The sequence below is a fragment of the Leiobunum rupestre genome, chromosome 5, assembly GCF_980474605.1.
Source record: "Leiobunum rupestre chromosome 5, qqLeiRupe1.1.hap1, whole genome shotgun sequence".
Lineage (NCBI taxonomy): Eukaryota > Metazoa > Arthropoda > Arachnida > Opiliones > Sclerosomatidae > Leiobunum > Leiobunum rupestre.
Window position 1 is genome coordinate 8,029,796 of NC_143388.1, and position 16,106 is coordinate 8,045,901.

Sequence of the window (16,106 nt, forward strand, 5' to 3'; positions counted from 1 at the left end):
GTGAATAAGAGACGTTTTTTTTATCAAAGATAAGCCAAGTTTATATCTTATTGTCATTGGAACCATAACAACGTTGTAACGTGATAATGGCTACCCCTATCGATAATTATTAGCACTTAGAAATTCTACTTGCCAAAAAATATTATACTGGTTTTGACATGTGGATATTGTAAATATCCGTGAATCGTAAACTTATCAAGATAAGAAATGGCATATAATGAGATAATATAACTAGATAACGTTCATTGATAAAAATACTTTATTTTAACTAGCCATAAATCTATTTTAATAGATGCTTTGCTGACATCTAAAGCCATCAATGGAAAATATTATACAAATATGAAATAAAATAAAATATAAAATAAAATATGAAATAAAATAAAAAATATAAAAATTAAAATATAAAAATATTAAAATTACTAATTTTTAACAGAATTTCTTAAATTATTCTAATATTTACCATAAGCCAACTTAATTTTAAAACTATTGTCTATTTATGAAAATTGAGTTTTGTAGATATTTTGAATCGTTTCATTTTTATCCCTAAAATGGGTGATTTGAATAAATTTATATTATTTTTATCGGCTTTACGATATTTAAAGTTAATTTATAAAATTTATAAATGCGTTATCGTCAATAACACAATAAGACATTCGTATCATTCAATTTGATATTCATCAGTTTTCAACAGATTATGGGTCTTATAAAATATGTAGTAGGATTTTAAGAGAAAAAAATAAATACGAAAAATCAATTATTTTATTTATTTAGGTCTTGATTTGTTATCTCCCACCAAACAATCGTGATGTCCTCTATAAAGTCCAGCTCATCTGGAGCGTCCCAAAAATTGGCGATACTTGTTGTTAAGAATCGTATTATGAATTATCCTTTTTTCATTTCAGGGGTATTTATACATAAACGCCATACGTTCTCGATAGTTAAGAAACAGTTTTGAATAAAAGATAATTGTAGATAATCAATCTTCAAAAAGGAGTCCTCCAAAGTTTAGAAATGATTGTTTGATTTATAGTTCTGCATTAACAACAAAATTTCTATTATCATTTATTTATCATTGATAATAAATTTTCCGAGCCATTTTAATAAATAAAAATAACCGTGATAAATAGTAAAACCCACTTATTTTTCAATAAATACATTTCAGATACACAAATTAATTAAATAAAAGTATTTAAATTATGTATTTGTACTTTAAACAATACCTGAATTTGAAATTATATTAGAATAAAGAGTAAAACATTTGTTCAGAGTCGGCTTGATTAATAAAGTAAATAACACAGACGTATTCAATAAAGGGAAATATAATTTTATTAAGCTGTTTACAAAATACTTTTAAAACAATATTTATAAATTTCTAAAATTGCAGATTTAAGAAACATGCTATTATTTTTAACATATATAAGACAATTTTTTGTTAAACGCTATTTCTTTTAGTTAAACACTAATATCAATTTCTGAACAAACTCTTTCAGTTTATTTTAGTTTATTTTTAACAGTAAAATAGTGTATAAGATATTGTTTAAATTAATTTCAAGTGAAAGGGTAGTTAAACTTACCACGCATTTCCTTAACACGTAAGCTGATGTAAAATCGTTTGATAGTTTCACTTACTTTATTTCTATTTTTAATTATGAGCTATTTTGATTTAATATAATTAATGTTAAATTCTTTATTTTTAATAGAAAAAACGTTAATTATGGTCGCGTTGGGGAAGATTATACAATGCGGTGTCGGAATAAAAATATTAAATAACACACTAAGCCTTGGTAAAAACGTGTTTCGTAAGTTGCAACTATGCAAGGAGTATAATTTCAGCAGCACTATTTTTCTCAACCGAATAACGCATTTTCAAATTGCTACGCTTCTAACTTTAATTTAGATGACCTTAAACCCGAGTATTTAACAAATTGTGTAACCAAGTAGATGGACCTTTAAACAAAATGTTCAAATATACGTGTATTTAGTCATTTTGATGGTCAAATAGCCCAGTATGGAGCTGCCAGATGATAAACTCAGACGTTGAGACGTGGGTGGCGCCCGTGCCCCGCGCCCCCTTCGACGTCTGAAATGTGACATTATCATCGGTATGAGGTTCTTCTGATAAGGACGATGTCACTTCCTTGGGAGAAGGTGGATGTTGCTCTTCCCCACTCAGCCCTCCAAAAAGTTGACAGGAGTCGCATATGCAATAAAAAATATGGTTATCCTTAATAACAGTACGATTTAGGACTATCATGGGAGCCGGGTCAGCCAATACCAAGGCGAGAAAGGTTATAGCTTTATCTCCTAGTTTAATTTGAACCTGGGAAATATATATATATGTTGCTGGACTTCGAATAAGGGGCATGATTAAGTCTTACTGAAAAGCGACCCAGATTATTGCCCAATATTTTTTAGTTTTGATTTCCGGTAACAGCTCCGAGAGTGATAAAAGAATACTGGGCTTGATAATGGATGGATAAAGGTATAAGGTCCTCTTCATTCCCTTCTATAGATACCTGATGTTTTGGAATGGGGGTCTATGGAAGAGGAAAGAACAAGTTAGTTGGTGTTTAGTGATTGGTTAGACATATCTTACCACCTCCCAGGGAGGGGTAAAAAGAACGTCGTTCCTTGAAAAGTTAAAACAATTCAAATGTAAATCTGGGAAAGCATTATGATGCTCTAAAAGATATGTTTGAGCGTTTACTTTTGATTTTAACTTTTTCTGAATGGGGAGGTGCATGATAATAAATATCACGATCTACCCCTCCAGGTACCCGAAAGACGACTTCCCTGTTAAAACCATTTTCGAAAGGTCGTATCGTATCATCAGTAAGATTAGGATATTGTTGTTGATAATGGATTCTATTATTCCGGGTAAGACCTGGTCGATCCTCCTCTTCATTAGTATTGTCCCTATGCAATGGATCAGTATCCCCGCTAGGTAGGGGAGGCTCTACATCCTCAGACACGGAAACATTGTCGGGAGGCTCCAATTCAAGAGATTGATGGGAAGAGAGAGAGTGTCTGGTGGGCTCTAGATATTGGATGGTTTTCACGCTATACTAACATGCCTGGTTCTATCAGTATATCATCCCTTTTTAAATCATAGTATTTTCGCTGTTTCATTTGATTTTTATTAATAGTTTCCCTAGCTAGTTCTATCTCGCTATGAAGAGTGTGAAACCGCTCTTGTGTTTCTAAGGTGGCTTCTTCTACATTAATGCGTTCTACGACTTCCTGGTAGGCATCCCAAGGTAACCTGGCCTCCCGACCATGTCTAAGGTAGAAGGGTGTTCTGCCTGTGGTGTCATGAGGGCTATTATTGTGCACGAATTGAAGGGAAGGTAGGCCTACATCCCATAATGTGTGGTTGTTGCCTACGTACACAGATAATAAAATGACTAGGTCTTTATTCACTCATTCGGTAGGATTACTTTGCGGATGATAGGGAGAAGTGTAGGTGGTACGTATTTAAAAATAAACAAGCCTCCTTCCATAGCCTGGAAGTAAATTGGCTTCCGTTATCCGATAAAAAAGCAATAGGAGCCTCCCATCGCAGTACGAAGTCTTTTAGAGTTTCGCGTACTGTGAAGGCAGTTATGTTAGATACAGTGTGTAATTCAACATATCTAATAAATATATCCACATAAACTTTAGGAATTTATTACCTTTATTGCTTTGGGGTAAAGGTCCCATTATATCAACACTTATGAGGTCTCAGGATTGTTAACTGTAGTGGACCTCATTAATCCAGGAGTTTTTCTATTTCTTCCCTTATATTGCTGGCAGGGTACGCATGTTTTAACAAACAGTGCTACCTCTTTACTAATGTTAGGTCAGTAATACCTAACTCTAATCTGTTCATAAGTTTTGGCTCTCCCCCGATGTCCCGCAAGGAGGTGTGTATCTATGTAAGCACTGATTCCTTAATAACTGGGGAAGAACGAGATTTCGAGGTTCACCCCTACTGGGCTTCCGATACACTATGTTATTGAGGAGTTCATAAGTAGTATGGGTATTGTTCACTCTCTCTACTTTTTCTCGGATGTCATTAACCTCAGGATCTATTAGTTGTTCACGTTCGATGTCTGCTATTGAAAACATGTTAGCAAATATAGGAGGTGGTCTGGGGATCCCTCTATTTACTCTTAGCGCTCCTATTAAGAGAGGTTGGGTATCGTCCTCTACATCGCGAGACAATATATCTGCTATGACATTTTCTGACCCTTTTTTATATTGGATAGTGAAGTTATAAGATTGTATATACATGATCCATCGGGCTGAGGGATCTTTCTGAGAAAAAAGCCATTGTAGGGACTTTTGATGTGTAATTACCGTAAACTCCCTTCCTTCTAAGAAATGTTTATATTTGTGTATGGCCCACACTATCGCTAGGCATTCCTTTGCGTAAGTTGAGTTATTTCTTTCGGCGGTGTTCAATACTCGAGAGCCGTACTCTATGGGATATTCAATTTTTCCTTCTTTTTGTGATAACATTACTCCTAATGCCCTATTACTAGCATCATTGGCTACCAAGATAGGCCTATCTTTATTGTAATAGTGTAAAGGAAAATTGTTAGCCTCTATAACCGCGTGTTTGAGCTTATTAAAAGAATCCTCGCATTCCTGCAACCAATACCAGCGTATGTTTTTCCGCTTCAATCTATATAAGGGAAAAACTAATAGCTCAGCATAATTGGGTATAAACTTGTTGTGCCAACCAGTAAATCCTAAGAATCTTTGTAACTCTTTTAAGTTGCTAGGCCGTTTGACCCATTTTAAGGGTACCCCCTGTAAAAATTTTAATCAAATTCGAACTTTTTCATTATTTTTGCATTTATATTTTCTATTTTTAGCATTTTCAAAAAATTTATTAAAATTGATCAGATTCAAATGTTATTTTCAATGGGAAAATTTCCATTTTGTGTTGTTAAAAACATTTTTGGTTGCCATGGCAAAACGGTTGCCTATGGAGACATTTCCCTTCATGGTTTTTCAAGTTACATGAAGGTCTACCAAACCGCCGAGTTTGATCAAAATCGGTGTGTTACACCTCGGGTAGTCTCCTTGTTAGTAACAGCTCAAGCTTTATCGGGGTTAATATGAACTCCGGTCTCATCTATAATGTGACCTAATATAATAGCTCTTTTCCTAGCTAAAAAGCATTTGGACATATTCAATACCAGTCCGGCATTACTTAACTGGGTACATACATATTTGAGGGCTCATCCAATGTACAAGAAGCTATTACTAAGTCATCTAGTAAGTCAAATTGCCCTTTGTCCCTAAAAACACAATCCATTAATTTGTGAAAGGTACTAGGCCCGTTGCATACTCCGAATGGCATGACTTTATATTCGTAGTTCCCATAAGGAGAAATGAAGGCAGTTTTAGCTCTACTAGCAGGATCCATTTTTACCTGAAAATAGCCTGATTTTAGATCGAGGTTTGTTATAAACCGTAGTTGTCCTAAATTACGAATAATACTTTCGTAAGGATCCTTCTTAGTAACTTTGTTGAGTGCCTTATAATCTATGCACATGCGCCAACCACCTTCTTTTTTCGTAATTAAATGGATGTTGGATGTCCAAGGACTACTAGATGGCTGTATTAGATTTTACCGAAGGAATAGCTCAATATCTTCTTTAATAATTAGCTTTTGGGACGGGAAAAACTTCTTATAGTAGGCGGTGACCGGTTTGGCATCTTGGTGTCTATAAAATGATTTATAACCTCTGAGTGGCCGATCTTACTAGTGATTAGCTTAAGAAAGGTGTCTAATTACTCGCCCAGCTGCTGCTGTTGAGTAGGTGAAATATCCCCATGGTCTATGGCCTCCGCTATGGCCATTTTACCTTCAAGGGTATCTAATACTGAGATAGGTATCGGAGGAGATGTTGCCAGCTGAAATAAAGTACCACCTATGGCTATGGTCATGCTCTCATAGTTAATGACAGCCTTTTGTATCAATAGGAAGTCATGACCTAGAATAAAGTCGCAATAAAGAGTAGGGACTAAATAAAACGTATGATAGAATGTTTTTATATCTAATAAAAAGTCGACACTCACTTTCCCTTTTGTACAGAAGAAATGACCGTCTGGCATAAAAACACAATCATCGACTAACTCCAGCTCGGTCGATAAGCCTAACTTGTAAAAGGTGTGTAAAGACATAAAATATGCTTCGTCTAACCTGGCAAAATAAACATAACTAGGTAACTTCGAGTTAGGGATGGTTATAGGAAGTGAAAAATTATTCTCTGTTCCCGAAGATATCATACTAATAATACCACAAATATTTAATAAAGGGTTGATATCAATAGAAATAAATGTTTTCTTTTTCTAACTTGGGATAAATTTAGGTTACTGTTAAGTTAAACAATATAAAAGAAAAATAATTATTTGGTAGTAGGCATTGAACAAAATTTTTTTAACTCACTAATTTGGGCAAATATAACAACCAGATTCTCAGGGTTAAACATTTTGACCATTTAACTCGGCAACTTTCCAATATTAACTCACAAATTTGGGAAAATACCAAACGCAGTTACTCAGGGTTAAACACACCTTTTGACCGTTTAATTGGGCAACGCTTTAAATTAGCCAAATTACAGAGACCCAATTGTTTGGGTTGAAATTAAAGAGTAACCTAATATTTTGGGCTAATGTGTAAGATAACCCATTTTCTGGGTTATTAAAATTCTACCCAACGATCCAGGTAGTTTTTGTTAAACCCAAGTTTGGGTTAATAATTTTGCCCAATTTGGGTTGTTTTAGGTTTGCCCAAGTATTTGAATAGGTGCAATACTGACCCATGTTTCGGGTAAAATTTTACCCAATTTGGGTTAAATTTGACCCAACCTTTTTTAGAGTGTAGACGAAACAACGGATATTAGCGCAACCAAAAGTATGGCTGTCATTGTAAGTTTTTTGGCGAAGAAATTGGTATAGCTAAAGATAAATATATTGGTTAATTAGAAGTGCCTAATGCAGACGCCAAAATTTTGGTAGAAAAATTGCAATTGTTTTAAGGTAAATTAGAAATACCACTTGCAAATATGATCGGCTAATGCGGCCGTAATGATGGGAAATTTAGGCGACGTTAAAGCCCTATTAAAATCTAGATACCTAACCTTTTTGTAATCGGATGTGTTTGTCATTCGATAAATACATGCTCCACATACGCATGCCTAAAATTACCAATAACCATTTAGGATCTAGGGCGAGATGTGTATTCGTTTGTCAGTCATAGCGCCAAACGTATTCACGAGTTTAAAGAATTTCAAGAGTATGTTAAGGTTTAGCCCCACAAACTTTTGAGACCTTGCCAAACTATTTCGTGGTCTGTACAGGCAGTTGTAAGCCGCATGCTGGAACAATGGGATGCCCTTATGCTATTTTTTCAGTCTGCGGTTCTCGAGGACAAAATTACTTCTGCGCAAACCATTCTGAACGCCTCGAGGAACCCTATTTTCAAGCTTTATTATTCGTTCCTGGATTTTGTTTTGTGGGAAATCAATCAAATGAATCTAATCTTCCAAAGCGAATCGCCACAAATTTCAAAACTCCATACTCGAGTTAAAGCCCATTACTTAAAACTTTTAAAAAATAATATATTGATGAGACTACGGTAAATAAAATAAATCCGAGGAATGAAACAAAGCGTTTATCTAAAAAAATGTGTACGTGATGGGCGCTAAAGCCGAAATTTTGATTTCGGAGGGAAAAATTCTGCCAAATGAATTAGGTGTCTTTTATTCCAGAGTAATAGACCTTTACGAAGTACTATGTATAATGTATTCAAATTAGAAATATATTTTCTTTTGATGGAGAATGCTAACAGATTATGAGGACATTAAAATATTAGGAAATTCTCCTAATACAACTTTGGAGGAATTTTGGAATGAGGTAGGGAAAATTAAAAATATATTGGGAAACAAAATGTTTCCAACTTTATCCCGTTTTGCCAAAGCCTTAATTTATCTACCTCATTCCAGTGCAAATGTCGAAATAATATTTTCGAATTTAAATTTGATAAAAACTGATCATAGAAATTTACTATCGACCAACACCTACAACGATTTGTTATTAACAAAAGAACACATTAAAAAAGAGTGTTATAAATGACAACCTAGTGAGTTAAGCCCAGTTCACACTGTACAATTAAATGGGACATTTAATTGTATCCCACTAATTGTAAGCAAGAAAATTGTATAGTGTGAACAGAAAAATTGTAACAAAACTCCCACTTTTTCTGTTCACACTATACAATTTTCTTGCTTACAATTAGTTGGATACCATTAAGTGGTCCAATTAAATATATAGTGTGAACTGGGTTTCACTCAAAAAAATGAAAATTTCCCGAGATTAATACTGTCTGTGATAAACATTTGAGAATTAGTTTTGTCAAAATAAATATTTTCTTTAATAAACTCAAAATTTTGTTTTTCTTTATTGAATATGAATTTGAATTTCTTGTTTGTATTTAAATTTCGTAGATTTACCATTAAAATTCGCGTTTCTATTCAAATTTCGTGCAATTTCCGTTCAATTTGCGCGGTTTTTTTAAATGAGGATATATTCAAATACAGATGGCGCATTGAACGGAAAAACACGTGTTCTTATCAAAAGTACGTTTCTGAATTGCGGAAAATTTGTTATTGAAATCGCCCGGAACATCACTGGCTAGGTCAGAGTGACTGTTCGTTGACTACTAGGCATCGCGTCGCTTCGTCATCATGTCACTCCTGTTCTATTACAGTATTTTCATTCTTATCACATTTGGAGATTGTTGCGATAGCCACACATACGGCCACTTATTAATTAAAACGAATGATGGTTGGGTAAGAGGAGTAACGAAGGAAATACCAGGTAAGAAAAAAGTGGAAGCTTATTTAGGGATACCGTACGCGCAAAGTCCCACTGGGAACTTGAGGTTCAAGCACCCGCAACCGTCGTCGCCGTGGAAGGGCGTTCTCTGCGCCACGAAATACGGGAACTCCTGCTACCAAATTTCACTCAAACATTTCGATATTCCCGGAATTAAGAACTTTTACCCCCGAACTCCGCTCAGCGAGGATTGCCTCACTCTGAACGTCTTCGTCCCTCACCCGAAACCATCGAACTCCACCGTGATGGTCTTCATCCACGGAGGAGGTTTTACCATTTCGGGCACGTCCGCCACATTCCATGACGGAAGTGTCTTGGCCGGAGAGGAAAACCTCATCGTTGTGACCATGAATTACAGGTGGGTAAAATTATTTTTTGCTGATCTCCGCTTCAAAATCGCATTTATTGCAGTCCTTTTTATATGAAACCGGAAGAAAATAGGGGGGAGTACGTTTCTTAGGAAATTTCGAGAGTAGTCACTTTCTCAATTTTTGGGCGTCATTTCGTAGAGAGCGGTTTTGGCGGGAAACAACGGATTGTTACAACATGGATTAAATAACCTTACAGGGATTCTTATCTTGGGTAAACTATTTGCTCCATGCGCCCCCTGTCGGTCACTATCGACAACGACCGGAAGTCTCATTTTTACCGATACACGGGGCAAAAATTGTTTAAAAGGGGTTTTGCTAATTTCGTCTGCTATCTGTGTGATCATTGTCGGGCAGTGTCGGCTGAAGTTTTGAAATGAATTTGTAAAAAATCATAATTTAAAATGTTTTCGGCCCATACATATGAAATTTAAGTATTCCAAGACAAAACGTGGAAAAGGAAAATGGAATTAATGTTGCAGAAGGTAAATTATAATAATCATTCCTTAAAAATACGATTTTAAATTAGTAAGCCTAAGTGATTATGATCGAAATGTTATTAATGTTATTTCAGAAAATAGTGAAGAAGAATACGCGTGGGGAAATGTCGCTTTGTCAATCCCTAGTGATTTTGAAAATGATTCTGTACCATTAGCATCGACAGAGTACGGTTATTTAATCCATGATCTTTGCAACCTTAATTTCCATGTTGTCTTCTTCTCTTTTATAAACAATCTCAATTTGTAGGAATAAAACAACTGCTTTTGAAAAGCCAAAGAAGAAACGAAAAAAAAAAGATACTCTTGCTAAACAAATAGTATTAAGTAAGTAGTCCTAATTTCAGTCTTACCTTTCATTAATAACTGACATGCAAATTTGATTTATAGTTAGTGAGTAATTCTTGGACAGAAGCTCAGCGTATTTTTAAAGAAAAAGAGGATCTTCCAATCTCACCAAGACGGGCAGCAATAATATCCTACATTCTCTCATTAGACAAATCTTCAAGCGTTTTTGAACGAGTAAAACAAGGTTATTTAATCCATGGTTACACTAACTGCTTAAAGGGCAACGCAAGTGGCCATGTAGGGGGCGCTTGGTTTGGAACTATGTTTTCTTCTACAAGTCTAAGTTGGTTTTCAAAGGAGGATTTTATAAAACGTGATAGCTATTATGTTTCGTGTAGGCGTTGAATAAGGACAAAAAGGTTGACTTACTATAAGTTATTATTCTTAACCTAAACGAACACTTCCCATAACAATTGAAAATAATTATTGGTTTAACAATAGTAATCGCATAGCTACTCTCTACGTCGCCCGGTCATTCTGTTATCATCGCCGCTCGCGAAGATTCTAGAAAACCCAGGAGGTTTAGAGGCAGTAGAGATAGCGCCATCTCTCGCTCAATACATTACAAAAACCCTATTCTCCTCGGTGTAGCCACGTGGCGCAATTTCGCTCTCATTCGCGAATTTTCCGATTTTCTTAGCTTACGACTCACGACCTACGAACCCAGGATTTTAGGCTTAGCTAAATTTATTTTTTATGGAGTAAAGAACTGAGTTAGTTTCCGAGAGTTTGACGTTGATATTTTCGATTTAACAATGTTTTGGAATAAAATTATTTGCTATTTGATTATTTTTAATTATGGAGGTTGAAACATTAGGCCTTGGAGGCGGTAAATCTCTGCCGCTAGCCTCACCTTGAATAAGAAAATTCTTAATCGAAGGCATCACACATTTGGTCCTATATCCCGTCTGCCTTAATAATTTCCGTATCATTATACCCCGACAGAATATGTATCTTTGTTTTATTGCATTTATTTTGTGTAAAGCTTCGTGCGTAGTTTAAACTACTGAGTTTTAAATCGAATGTGTGAAAGCTGTCTGCTCATTCAATATTATCTCGATATAAAAGCTGAACTTTTCAGTTAAAGATCATTCATGTTCAAAAGTCGTCTGCTATTTCTTCACATATAAAGTTGACAGGTGTTTAAGTAGATGGCGCTATCTTTTCTAAATTCGAAGCCTATACAAAATAAATTCGGCAAATATGGTTCTGCTTTTTTACATAGGGCAAGGCTATGGCAAATACCGCATGCGCAGTCGTTCTTTTTATCTGTAAGATAATTTACCCCCTGTATGATCACTTGCGTTGCCCTTTAATAACGTTAGTAAAATGGCAAAATTATTTTGTGGGCTAGAATTCGTGACGTTTGTTTATCATCTGCTTCTCTACGGCTTTACGGATTTGTTTAATTGTGGGTATTGTTAACAAGGTTTATATATGTATATTTTTTTTCAACTAAATTTGAAGCATCTTCGTTGTCTCGTTTTTCAAAAGTGGCATCATCACCGCTTATGTCAATTAGTTTCACAACTTCAGTTGAAGTTTCACCCGAGTCTAAGTTTTATGTTTTTACAAAGCTTGCGTTAGTCCCATTTGAGTTTTTGTAATGCTCCAATAAATCCAATAGCTTGCATAGTTGAATGATAGAAAATATTTTTATCACCAGATGTTTGAGTTTTGTCATCAGTACACGTACTGGCGGTCGGGCTAGCAACGCCCAAGCTTAATTGTTCGCTAGTGTTTGACAAAATTTCAACCGTACTACCTTTATTTCTACCTTTTTAACTGGATTGGCAAATCATGTCTCTTGTTACTGGACAAAAAAATGGCATTGAACACTCTTATTCATTCTTAATTAACTAAATTAAGTACCACAACAGTACACGAAACTGTAAACTCGATCAGATGATCTGTCGCGACTCTCGAGTCTTTCGCCAAGTAAATAGTCACTAGTTCGTTTTATGACCATTGGGTAGCGCCATTACGGAAATTTTGAACGATTCTTTGTGTCTCTCTGATTGGATAAATTTGAATTTCTTTGGTGCGAGTCTGGTTTTTAGGGACAAGGGTCGCCTTGCATGGCCCAAAGCTACAGAAACGTACTTCTCCCCTATTTTATTTTGGTGAAACTAGTTAAACGGATTGTTTCCGGTTACGTTTTTATAGGTTAGCGTCGCTCGGGTTTATGAACTTAAATCTCCCAGAAACAGACGCCAACTGCGGATTGATGGACCAATTATTGGCCCTGAAATGGGTACGGGGCAACATCGGGGCGTTCGGAGGCAACCCCGATGACGTCACCTTGTTTGGACACAGCGCCGGAGCGGTCAGCGTCGGGCATCACGTGATGTCTCCTCTTTCGAAGGGCCTTTTTAAGCGGGCCATCATGGACAGCGGAACTCCGGTCACGGAATTTTTGTTACTCGAAAAGGTCCAAGTTAAAAAATTGGCGTTTGAGGTAAATTTTCCAGAATTTCTTTTTTCGCGGTAGTTCTATTTGCAAATCGGGGTGTAACAAACAAGCCTGCAGATTATAGAGCAACCAAGCCAAGTGTTTTTCGCTAAAGGTTCTGTGTGACCATAACCACGGCCGTCTCGAGATCTGCTTCGCGCTCATAGCGGCCCAGGCGATCGTACGAAAATCGCGTATGGGAAATTAGTTCAAAAACTTCTCACATCGTTTTCTGGCGCTAGTCTAGCCCCCCCTTGAGAAAATTCGCAGCCATGTTATCGAATGGGAGGAACTGCGCGGAACTTTGGAATTTCAATTATTATCGCGTAATGTGTAATTTTTTGTAAAATATTTTTTTAGTAATATTTAAGTTAATTAATAATAAAAAAGTTAAACACCTCTTGAGATTTTTTAACGCAAAGTAAAGTTTTGAAAAACGTTATTAAAATTTGGTCATTCTGGAGCCAGAAGTCGCCGTCGACGTTTTCTGTATATAAATGTAAACATAAACACGTGGTTCTCCTTACAGCTGTAATTTTGCTATGTAGTAACTTCCAGAGGCCTTTAATTTAATTTATTTTAATTAAAGTAGTGAAATAAATGAATTTTAATTAACTAACTGACACTTGGAAGATCACTATGAATGAAAATAGTGATGGAAACTTGGAAGGTATTTAAATCTGATAAATATAATAAACCAATGTGAATTTCCCACTGAATGATACACGACTAAAAATTTAGAAAACTAAAATTTACAACTTGAGTACTTTTCAAGAAAGAGGCTTATGCACAAGTTCTTTCACTTTCTCAAATTTTGCGGACAGAGTTTTGGTAATATTTGTGATAATTGGAAGTACGACCTTTCAACAAATTAAATCAGCAATTTCATTCGGTGATTATTAATCAAATCACATTGGATGTAAGGGCATAGAGCAATTTTTGGCCACAAGTGGATTTCAATGTTTTTTTAAAATGGCAGGTGAATCCCGGAGATAGGGTACAGCTCTCTCTATGAATGTTGTTACTATAGCCATTAACATGATAAAGCTTTGCTGCGGATACCTAAGGTTTCCTCTGTCGGACAATTTTATCAATCCAACTAATGGTGAGTCAGAATTAGGCTGTGATACATTTTCAAGGCACAATTTGCAAAAATGTTTTTCCTCTAGGATTTGTACTACATAATCAGCCAAGTATGCGATACTTGCTAGCCGTAAGGTGCATCTCTGTGTATCTGGGTACTCATAACTTCAGATGGTAACGTAACTTAATTGCCGTTAAAAATAGTTGAAAATCCATCGAGTCTAGTATCAATCATGGCTGATAGATCTGTGAAGCTGTCTTGGGGAACGTTAGATGTTTTAGGTTTTGTTAATGATATAGTGCCTCTCTTAAGGTAGGATTCTAAACTGAATATAGTTTCTCTTGCATCAAGCATGTCATTCCCTCCAGCCATTTTCCTGAGAATGCTGAAAAACATTTCAATAGCATCGCTCGTTAAATTTCTTGTCAAGACAAACTGGAAACCAGATTTAAGGAGGTATGACACGCAAGATATTGTAGACAATGAAGTTATTCTAATAGATATTATAGATTCATATGTTTCCTTTGTCAATATTTTCTTTAATTTGCGGATCTTTAGACCTTGATAGTAATCACTTTCCTTAAAATGTCCCACTACAAACAAATCTTGCGTGATGCGTAAGCTTCATTGACCCCAAAATCTTTTCTAGATATGTTCTTAGTCCATAATTTGCATAAACTTTCATCAACTGGAAACTAATGAAATTATACATTGATATTCTTCTTAGATTCACAAAATGGAACACAACAAATTTTTGTGGTGGGCATTTTTGCAAATTAAAAATAGGCAATATTTTAAAACTTAAGTTTGAGAAATGTGAACTTAATTTAAAGAATAATAAAGGTATTTTTTAAATAATATGAATAATATTGTGGTTATTTATTTAAAATTCTGATAAAAAATGCGAATACTGGTTTGAAAATTGTGAAAAACAAAAGAAACTTTGGTTAGGCTTAGCAATTAACTAATAAAACTCAATATAAGCATATTACTTTAATTAAATAAATGTTTTAAATGAAAACTTATTAGATAAAGATCAAATCATAAGATGTATATCCCAAACTTTCCAGAAGTTTTTGAAAAACAATGCAAAAAGGATTAACTAGTTGAATTTACCGCCATGGAAAACTATTAAATATCCCGCTAATTTTTTACATTTAAGGGGGGGCTCAGACAGCGCTCCTAGTGTTAAAAGAAGGTATTCGCGGAAATACATAGGAGAGGAAATCTTTGCCTGGGCCGCTATGAGCGCGAAGCAGATCTCGAGACGGCCGTGCCATAACATACACTTCTAAGGAAAACAAAAATATAAATAAATAACATCAAGCTACCTTTCCCGCAATTACCATACCATTATCGCGAGCACTATTTTTTAATAATCAAATCGAAGTACGCCTTCACTTGACTCACTTAGACATCAACTTGTCAGAAGGCGTCATGACTTTGAATCCCCTTTGAGAGTCTTCGCCGTCTTCGCACACTTGGGAATATTAAAGTGTACAGTCGAGGACTAGCGTTCAGCGTCATTGAACTTTAAATCGATGTGTGCCAATCTCACAAACAAAACTTGTCTTTTACCATGAACGTATTCATTTCAACCATGAATATCGAATTATTTCATTACCCTTTCTGCCATTCTGGGGCTAAGATGGGCGATGCCTTTCTGCTTTTACGTAATAATAATAGTCATAATAATAATCAGCTAGGCTAATACCCAAGGCCTAAGTCATCAAGCCAATCAGGAGACAGGCATTTGTCATTGACTTGATTCACCAAACGTTTCTGGGATTGCGCGATTTAACCAATTAAGAAAATTACTCGTGATTATTAGATAAATACCTGTACCTATGTTCCTTGAATCAAAAAGACATGTATTAAAATTTTAGAAACTAAATTTCGCGCTAAGCCTTGACGTTTAAAGCTAGTCAAGTTTCGAAATGATGCCCTTCAATACAAGTTTTGAGCGGCTGCGCGTAATAACTAAGCCACTCCCATCCTAGCAACTGATGCCAAACTACCTAATGCAGTTCGATATTCATGGTTGAAATGAATACAATTATATTATGCTTATTCGCGACCGAAAACCCCTGTAGCACATGAAGTCGTTTTAGGGTCGGGGTACGGTCGAAAAGTCGCTTTAGTGTCGACGACCAACTGCCGACCTAAAAACGTCCGAGCGTTTTTCGACACTAAAACCAGAGAGTGTAAAGTCGCTTCGCTACAGAGAGGCGCCTCTTCCTATCCCCGTAATGTTAAAATTTCGTGGTACGTTTTTTCCCCATGAGAGCGTTGAAGAAGCAGACGACGGTGTTTGCAATTCCCGGACACACGATGGCACTGTAAAATTGCTTATCAAAGAAAAATAAATTTTGCTCTCAATAGGTTAAAGTTGAATTCAGCTCAGTCAGCTGTGATGTTGAATTATTTTAACTATTTAAGTAAAACAGTTGATTTCGTAAGAAATA

The 16,106-nt window shown here is 35.6% G+C and overlaps 1 pseudogene; it reads left to right on the forward strand.

Moving 5' to 3' along the window:
- The first annotated feature begins 8,741 nt into the window (after nucleotides 1-8,741).
- LOC149943464 (acetylcholinesterase pseudogene) lies at nucleotides 8,742-13,092 on the forward strand (annotated as a pseudogene).
- Nucleotides 13,093-16,106: the final 3,014 nt, after the last annotated feature.